This window comes from Triticum aestivum, chromosome 6A (genome assembly GCF_018294505.1).
Source record: "Triticum aestivum cultivar Chinese Spring chromosome 6A, IWGSC CS RefSeq v2.1, whole genome shotgun sequence".
NCBI classification, from domain to species: Eukaryota; Viridiplantae; Streptophyta; class Magnoliopsida; order Poales; family Poaceae; genus Triticum; species Triticum aestivum.
The window spans coordinates 3,641,115-3,650,067 of record NC_057809.1 but is presented as its reverse complement, the minus strand read 5'-3'; the positions used below and the strand labels follow the sequence as shown (position 1 = coordinate 3,650,067).

Below are 8,953 nucleotides of genomic sequence, written 5' to 3'. Positions count from 1 at the left end.
GCAGTCACCGCACTGTTTAACCTGCTGCGCGGCTGCCCGGCGGTCCGTGAGCTCTGGCTGAAATTCAGCTCCCTGGAGTACCGCCGCGAAACCAATCATCCCGACCCAACGGATCAGATGGCGGCCGCCAGCGCCATGTCGGAGTGCTCCTACGAGGGTCATTATGATCAGCTCTCCGCCGGTCCGAGCGGGGCCGCGGCGCTGGAGTGCCTCCGGCGTTCGCTGAGGAGGGTGGTGGTGCGGTTCGACGGGCAGGAGCTCACCTGCTTCCAGGCCCGGCTCATCAAGTACTTTGCGCGGAACGCCCTGCTTCTGGAGGAGGTGGTCGTCGGCGGCGGCCGTGGCTACGACTACGACGCCAGCCGCTGCGTCCACTGCAAGGTGGCCGGATGTAGACCACCTAATCCATTTCTGGTACGGTCAGAAGAATGGTTCTGCTGTTGCCGCCACCGCCTTTGGCCTGCTTCGGCGATCCTGGATAAGTTGGCGCGCGGTCGCACTGCTCCGTCGCTGTGGTCGTTGTCCGAGTTCCCGCGGCTCGGCACGCCGGCTCATCGTCGGTGGCGGCGTGCCTGCCCTGCCGACATCGGCGGTGTCGACGTGGCCTCGATCCGGCTCCAGCGCCCTCCAAGTCCAAGGTCGGCTGCCTCGTGTCATCGCCGGTCCACCGCCTCTCATGGCCGTCCCAATATGGGGCGCCGGCGCCGCCGGTGATCTACCTCTGTCCGCAGCATAATTACTTGCTAGCGTCGTCTACGTCACATTGGTCCAAGGCTTGTGCGCCTGCTCCAATATTCTTTGTTGTTTTTATCTAGCGGCAGGATGTGAGAGCTCATATCTTTTAGTTCTGCATTTAAATTACCTAGTTTTATCTGTAACCTAGTACACATATATAGTATTTTCAGCAGTTTTCTTTTTAATTAGAGCAACATATATTTAGCCCTTTATAAGATTACACGATACACGAATACTCCGTGGCCGACCTCGGCACCGTCGACTCGCCGTCTTTCTCAACCTTTTGAGCGCCGGATGTGAGATCGAAGAACTGTGCGGGTGGTGTCTGATCGGTGGCGCCGCCGCAATCACCGTGCTGTTTAATCTGCTGCATGCATGGCTTCCCGGCGGTCTGCAAACTCATGCTCAAAATCAACTCCCGGGAATACCTCCGTGAAACCAACCCCCACCCGGCGGATCAAATGGAGTGTAAGAATTTGAGAAAACTCATGAATTTATAAATATCATGTTTTTAAAAAATGAGAAGAAAAAACAAAGAAAACCCAGACAAGAATCAATAAAACACCCAAAACAATTGAAGAAAAAAACCCAGAAAACCAGAGAAGGTGCACGCTATGTACATAATGACTATTTGGTGAAATTTGACACAGCGGTCTATTAAAAGGAAAAAGGTAAAAGTAAAATTAGAAGATGAAGAATAAATAATAACTTGAACAAAAAAGAAAAGGAAAAATAAGCAGATAAGGAAATAGAAAGGTGATATAAATATTTTCCAAATGCTCAGCAGACATATTTGAAAAATAATATGAACATTTTTTTTATAAACAGTCAACCTAAACGAAAAACCAAAAGAAAAGAAAAGGTAAAAAAAGGAAAAAATGCGAATAGAAACAAAATACACTATGGGAACAAAAACTATTTAAATATAAATAAAGTCATTAATAAATAAATTAGAAAGAAAAATAAAACTGGTCAATAAACCAGTTTAGAAAACGATTAAAATCTTTAATATAAATGGAGAGCAACTAGTTAACAAGCGCTCCTACGAGAGCCTCACAACGATCAGCGCCACTTGGCGCACTCTCAGCCGCCTGCCACGTGTCGCGCTCTGGACGCTTCCTCCGGATTTTGCTTTCTTTATTTTTCCGCACGCGTTTTCAGCTTTTTAAACATTTTCTTTGACATTTCGATTTTTCACCGGTCTTCCTTAACTTTTGGAGAAAAAAATTCAAAATAAAATTTGCGCGCAAAAACACGTTTTTTTTCTTTCGTGAGAGTCACGGTCGTGCCTCTCGGAAAAAAAACCGTTTTTCATTTTTTCCCTTGTGTAGGAGGCACGGTTTTGCTTCCGAGAGAGGCACGGTTGTGCTTTCGCGAGCGTGCCTCTCGGAAACAGGAAAAATCGCCTTTTCTGTTTTTTTTTCTTCCGCGAGAGACACGGTTTTGCTTCCGCGAGAGGCACGGTTGTGCTTTCACGAGAGGCACGGCCGTGCCTCTCGGAAATGAAAAAGAAACGTGTTCTCTATTTTTTTTCTTTCGCGAGAGGAACGGTTTTGCTTCCGCGAGAGGCACGGGTGTGCTTTCGCGAGAGGCACGGCCGTGCCTCCCCGGAAACGGAAAAAAACGCGTGTTCTCTTTTTTTTCCTTCGGCGAGAGGCACGGTTTTGCTTCCACGAGAGGCACGATTATGATTTCGCGAGAAGCACGGGCGTTCCTCTTTCGGAAAGGGAAAAAACCCATGCTCCCGGTTCGGTTTTTTCATCCGGTTTTTTCATGAAAAAAAAGTTCGTCAAAACTTGTCAACATGGGATCTAGTTTTGAAGATCTCGACGTGAGAAATCTAACGGTCAAAACGGTTCGAGATTTTCTTTTGCGGGTAAACAAACTTGTATTACTCAATTATCAAGTCCTTACAATCCTCTAGGACAAGCTTGACAACATCCTCAGGTCCTGACCCAACCCATGTCATGGTCCGACCTTCTAATCTAGCAAAACTGGCAAGCCTATCACTCGCTTTATTCTGACAGCGAGGGACATGAGTAATACAAGAATGCCTAAGGTTTAATAGAAATTTAATTTCACCAACTAAAGAAGCATAAACTGAACGGTCCACCACACCACTGGATAGCATCTCCACCACCACCCTCGAATCCATCTCGATTTCAATGGGAAGATCAGATCGTTGAATTGCAAAAGACAACCCTTCCATGCAGGCACACAACTCCACTTCTAATGCGTCTCTACACGAGAACAAAGCTCTGCATGCTGAGAAGACAATAGTGCCATCAACATTCCGCAATATCATCCCAGCTCCCGCACCACCTTCCGATGAGTGAGAACCATCCGTATTAAGCTTGACCCAACCTTGTTGAGGCGGTTTCCATGAAGTTTCAGTAACAGGGGCTTGCACTTGTGGTACGGCTCTTTGTTCAGAATTAATGTTGTGCTTTCCCTTTGCCAGGTCCATATGGGGGTTTATTTTGATGCAGAACAAAATATCCATATATTCCTGTAAGAACCGTGTCGAGACAACCATAGGTGGGGCAGGTTTGAAGTGAGTAATTTCGTTCCGGACATACCAGCTTCTCCAAAAGATTAGCATCACCATACTTCTCTGAATATCAGTTAGAGGAGCTAGGACCTGCAGTAGCCATTCCTTCCCAATGGGTTTCAATGATTCAAGTGGTGGTACGGACCACAATTCAGCCATGGCCAAGTACAAATCTCGCCCAAACCGGCACCTCACAAATGGATGGAAATTGTCCTCCTCCATTCCACAAACTGGACAACGGCTAGACGTTTCGAGGCCAATCTTGTGCTTGTTTTTCCACGTCGGAAGAAAACGGTTCGAGATATGAACGCATGGTTTAAGAGATTAAACGTTTTGAATAAACAAATCTACGAAAAAAAGAAAAACTTCCAGGTTGCGACAAGTGGCGCACTGTGCGCCACTTGGGAAGGTGGGAGCGTTCTTTGTAATGAGTACTCCTTAACTAGTGATTTCGATATGACTGGGAACTACCCTGACGCTTGGCTGGCTGGCTTCAGTACTGCGCCTGTCCATATCCGGGTCTTTTTAGGGGTACTGTAGATATCGGGTAGTCACGCCAGGGTTATATATCGCCCGAAGCCAGGCGGAGTGACGTCTCGCCTCCAGAGGCACTACGACGGGCTGGCCCTTTACTGTAACTCGACATTTTCGGTTTCCACCGTTTTGCATGGTTTTTCCCTTCATTTTCCCTCGGTTTTCCTTTGATTTCTGCTCCCTTTTTCTTTTTTTCCTTTTCCCTTGGGTTTATTTCTTTCATTCTCTGTTTTTTATTTTTCGGTTTTCACCCTTTTAAAAAAATACATGACTACCTTTTTAATATACATCAAGAACATTTTTTATACACATTTAAATTGTTTGAAACACATGATTAACATTGTTTTTCAAACATATGTTTAGATGTCTACTTTTTTTCGTACGCGTTGTACATTTTTTATGCACATTTATTTTTCAAATAGATGATTAATATTTTTTTACAAAAACATGTTTGCATTTTTTTTCCGAATATGTGTGAAAAAAAATCAAATACACAATGGAAAATTGAAGTAAAGTATTTTTGAAGTGTGCAATTTTTGTTTACATTGTACAATTTTTTTATGAAATTTCATGAACAAAATTTTGAAACACATGAACATTATTTTAAATGTAACACACTTTTTGGAAATTACACGGACATTTCGTTTTACATTTTATAAAATATTTTAAATTCCACGTACATTTTTTGGAACAAGTGACTCTTTTTAAATGTCACAAACATTGTTTACACACATTTAACATTGACAAATATCTATGTAAAGTTTCTTTACATTTTTTGAGGGATAAGTGTCTTTACGTAAACTCGTGAATTCTGTTTCATGGCAGCATGACGACACGTGACGTATTAACTGGGCGAGCCGTGGGTAGGACTCACTGCTGGCGATACATAGACGTACCCGACATTCAGATTGTTCATTTTCTTGCATACGATGCTAGTCACCGAGGTCTAGGGCAGCTCTTGATCAGGTGCCGTTTTAATCAGACCTGGCCAAATGGGCCGGCCGGGCACGGCCCGGCCCGACCCATCGTAATCATGCCTGGCCCAGCACGGCCCGCCAGGGCACGATTACTATACGGGCTGTGTCGGCCCGCGTGCTGTGCTTCCATGCCCACAAACGGCCCAGTTAGCACACGGGCCGGCACGTTGGCCCGTTTAGTACGCTGGGCCGCATATTTTCAACCTGTTGGGCTGATTTTTAGGCCTATTAGGCTATATTTTAGGTATACATATATAAAAAAATTCTGAAAATTATATAAAGAATAAACGGGCCGTGCCGTGCCGGCCCACGTGCTCAGGCTGCAGGCCCAGGCATGGCCCAAGGCGTGCCGCGTGCCGGGCACGGCCCGTTTAGCCCGTGCCGTGCCTGGCCCATGGCTGGCCGTGCCGGCGTGCTCGCGGGCTGGAGCTGGCCCGTTTTGCCACCTATAGTTTTTATCTAAATACCAAGAATACTAGGCCCGTAAGGGTTCCATTTTTCTGGTTTTTTTGAATTTTTTTTACTGTCCTTGTTTGAGTGACACGTATACAGGCTGGTTTTCTAGAGTGGACTTGTTTTATTTTTTGCTTGCTGGAGTTGTTCTAGCACGTCCGAATCTGTGCATGATTGCCACGTCCGGTGCCTTTGTGTCAGGTGACTGCTATTCAATAGATGGCCACGTTGCCTTCTAGGCTTTTTTGATGGGCTCTATCTTTATTTTTTCTCTTTTGACTGCCTATAAATAGTTGGTCTGGTGTTGGTTCACGTTCTCCACAAGCCCGACCCAGCAATACGTCGCCGCTGTCTCCTGTCCTTCGTCTTTGCGCACAGCCTCTCGAGATGGTGGTGCGCTGCTGCATCCTATCCTACCCAGCTTGGTCGCTGGCCAGGCTCTAGCGGTTCCCAGCTTGGTCGCTGGCCTGCCCAGCTTGGTCGCTGGCCAGGCTCTAGCAGTGCCCAGCTTGGTCGCTGGCACAGGGAATTCTCCCACAAAGCTGCATCTCCTTCCATCCTGGTTGCATCTCTCTTCGTCATGTAGATCAGAATTGAAGCTTTCTCGCCATGCGTGAGATTTTGTGCATGGTTGGGAGGGAGGCGAGTCTTCGTTTGTGTCCCTGCTGAGTTCTTACTGTTCGTTTTGTCTCTGTTATGGTTCGTTCCCATGCTCATGCTTCCCAGCGTATTCGCTCCACGTCGTTGGGTTCCTCTTCCTCGGTGGGTTCTTCTTTGCCGGTTGGTGCTGTTGATGGGAGGTTTCTTGCCCAAGGTGGTTCTGTTCCTCCTGAGTATTGCTCCTTTTAGGTTGTTATTAGCTATGTGTGATTTTGGTAAAAAAAAATTGGTTGTTTTTACGTGGCTGTGTGTTTTCAGGTTCGAGTGCTGATGAGGCGCGGCTGCGACACCAGGCACGGCAAGATATCCGTCGTGGGAAGCGTCCTGTAGATTCATCGTCTGGTGGGTGCTTTCTTTTTTGAACTCCTTTTCTATTGTTTTCAGAAAAATATTGCTGATTGATTGACTTTTGCAGTTGGAAGGAACGTTCGGCCTGTACTTGAAGAGCTGGTTGATCCTTGTCTTCTTGCTGTTAGAGCTGCATCTGACGTGGAAGTTTTGTGTCGTCCGTATTTTACTGTTGGTTGGTTGTCTGGTTCCTCGCGTGGACCGACTCCTTCTGGTATGTTTATTTATTTTGTACTCCTTACAACTGTTTATGTGCTTCGATGTGTTTGCCTGGTTAATATTTTTCCATGTTTACTTTGTGTAGTTCTTCCTACACCTGTTGTTAGTCGTGTTGATATTGTTTGGAATCGTCGGAAGCGACGGATTCTTCGAGATTATTACACCAGCAAAAAAAGAGGTGTGTGTTTCTTGATTTTGTTTGTTATGTTTACGGCTTTTAACTGCTTTGCTCCCGATCGGTTGAAGATCGAAAGTTTCTCTTGTCTTGTAGTTCATGCTATGGAGCCGCCATTTGCTAAGGAAAATATATTACTTCTTAAAGGTAGTTCAGTTTTATATTCTGCTCTTTGGATTCTTTGTCTGTTTGTTTTCCCTTCTCCTTGCTTATTTTGTTATTTTTGCCAGGCGTTTCACGTGTTCGCTCTTATTATGGTGGTCCTGAGTATGTTTGCCCGGCGTGCCATGCTTCATTTTGGTTTCTGGAGGGCTGTAAGAGTTATGCTACTGGTGGTGGTCGCCTTCCAGTGTATACTGGCTGCTGCAAGGGAGGCAAGGTGTCGTTGCCTTCATTTCCCGATTGGCCATCTCCACTTAAGGATTTGATTAAGTTTGATTGAGGTCCTGTCTCTAGCCGTTTCATGCGTTTGATTAGGCATTACAATTCTATGTTTTGCTTCACATCTCTTGGCGCTCGAGTTCATCAGAGTATTAATGTTGGCGGGGGTCCCTATGTCTTCAAGATGAATGGGGTGGTTTATCATCGTATTGGTCCTCTTCTTCCTTCGGGGAATAGTGCGCCAAAGTATGCTCAGCTTTATATGGTGGACTCTGCTGATGAAGTGCAGTTGAGAATTAGTGCCTTTGATCGTCAAGGAGCTGAAACGCTTGATCCTGATCCAGGCATTGTGGCTTCTCTTATTGCTATATTAAATAGGCATCATAAATTGGTGCATAAGTTTAGAATGGCTAGGGCAAATCTGTGTTCTCTTTCTGCTCCTAGGGTGGCTATACATTTTATGGGTGATGAAGGCGGTGGTCATGGTGACCGTTTTTCTGGTCCTGCTTCATGTGAGGTGGCTGCTCTTATAGTCGGCGATTACACGCCTGAATGTAAAAGATTTGATGTTATTGCTGAAACTCGCTCTGGTTTTCTTCGGCATATCTCTTTGTTGAATTCGAGTCTTATGCCCCTACAGTATCCTCTGTTATTTCCCTTTGGTGACAAAGGATTTCATCTTGGTATCAAGTATATTGCTATTGGTGGGCCTCATGGAGATGGGCATTGTAATATTGGTGGACGTTTACGTGGTCGTTCTTGTCGAGGGCAAGTATCTATGATGGAATACTATAATTATTACTTCCATTATAGACGGGGGGAGCCAAATCCTTATACCTGTTGCGGTCGTTTGAGCCAGCAGATAGGTGTGAATTCTTATTCTTGTGTGGAAGCTAATCGTTTGGACTTTCACTTTCAGCAACAAGATGATTTACGTTCTAAGACGTATCAAGGTATTACTGATGCTGTCGGACAGGGTGGATCAACTGGTGAGAATTTGGGGATTCAGTTTATATTACATTCGAGTTTTACGGGTGGCCCTCGGTACATGGTGCTTAATTACCATGATGGTATGGCTATTTGTCGCGAATATGGTGCTCCCGATCTTTTTGTCACTTTTACATGCAATCCAAAGTGGCAAGAAGTTGTTGATGCTCTCGCACATGAAGGTGGTCAGACTCACGTTGATCGTCCTGACATTGTTACGCGTGTTTTCAATATAAAATTTGAAGAATTTTTAGAAGATGTAAAGGATGGATCAGCATTTGGAGCTATTCAAGCTTGTGAGTTATTATTTATTTTCCCTACTGTACCATTGTGGTCTCCTTCTTTGAATTTAATTATCATTATTTTGGTTATACGATTTTCAGATTTGTATGTGGTGGAATTTCAAAAGAGAGGGCTTCCTCATACTCATACTCTTATCTGGCTTAAAGAGAGTACGAAGGATCCTTCGCCTGCTTTTATAGATAATCTGGTGTGTGCTGAGTTACCAGATCCAATGGTTGACCCTTTGTGATATACACTTGTGGATGAATTCATGGTTCACGGCCCATGTGGTATGTTGGATGACAAGTGCCCTTGTATGAAAGATGGCACTTGCTCAAAGCGATTTCCAAAGTCTTTTAACAGTGAGACAATGGTGGATGAGATGGGGTTTCCTGTATATCGTCGACGCCCCTCTGCTAATTTTGTTCTTAGAAAGAAGGGGACTCTTCGTTTGGATAATCAATGGGTTGTTCCCTACAATATGAAATTGCTCAAAAAGTTTGAGGCTCATATAAATGTTGAGTGGTGCAATAAGACAAACCTTCTTAAGTATTTGTTTAAGTATCTCACAAAAGGCCCTGATGTAGCACGATTCCGAATCCGTTCTGAAAATGAAAATAGAAGTGTGTATGCTGTCCGTAATCCAACTGG

General features: G+C 45.0%; 1 long non-coding RNA gene across 1 annotated transcript; it reads left to right on the top strand.

Moving 5' to 3' along the window:
• The first annotated feature begins 5,588 nt into the window (after positions 1–5,588).
• Positions 5,589–8,694, top strand: LOC123129905 (uncharacterized). Its single transcript, XR_006463688.1, has 6 exons — positions 5,589–6,252; positions 6,326–6,472; positions 6,563–6,655; positions 6,749–6,799; positions 6,883–8,316; positions 8,404–8,694. It is a non-coding gene; the product is annotated as an uncharacterized lncRNA (long non-coding RNA).
• The last annotated feature ends 259 nt before the right edge of the window (positions 8,695–8,953 follow it).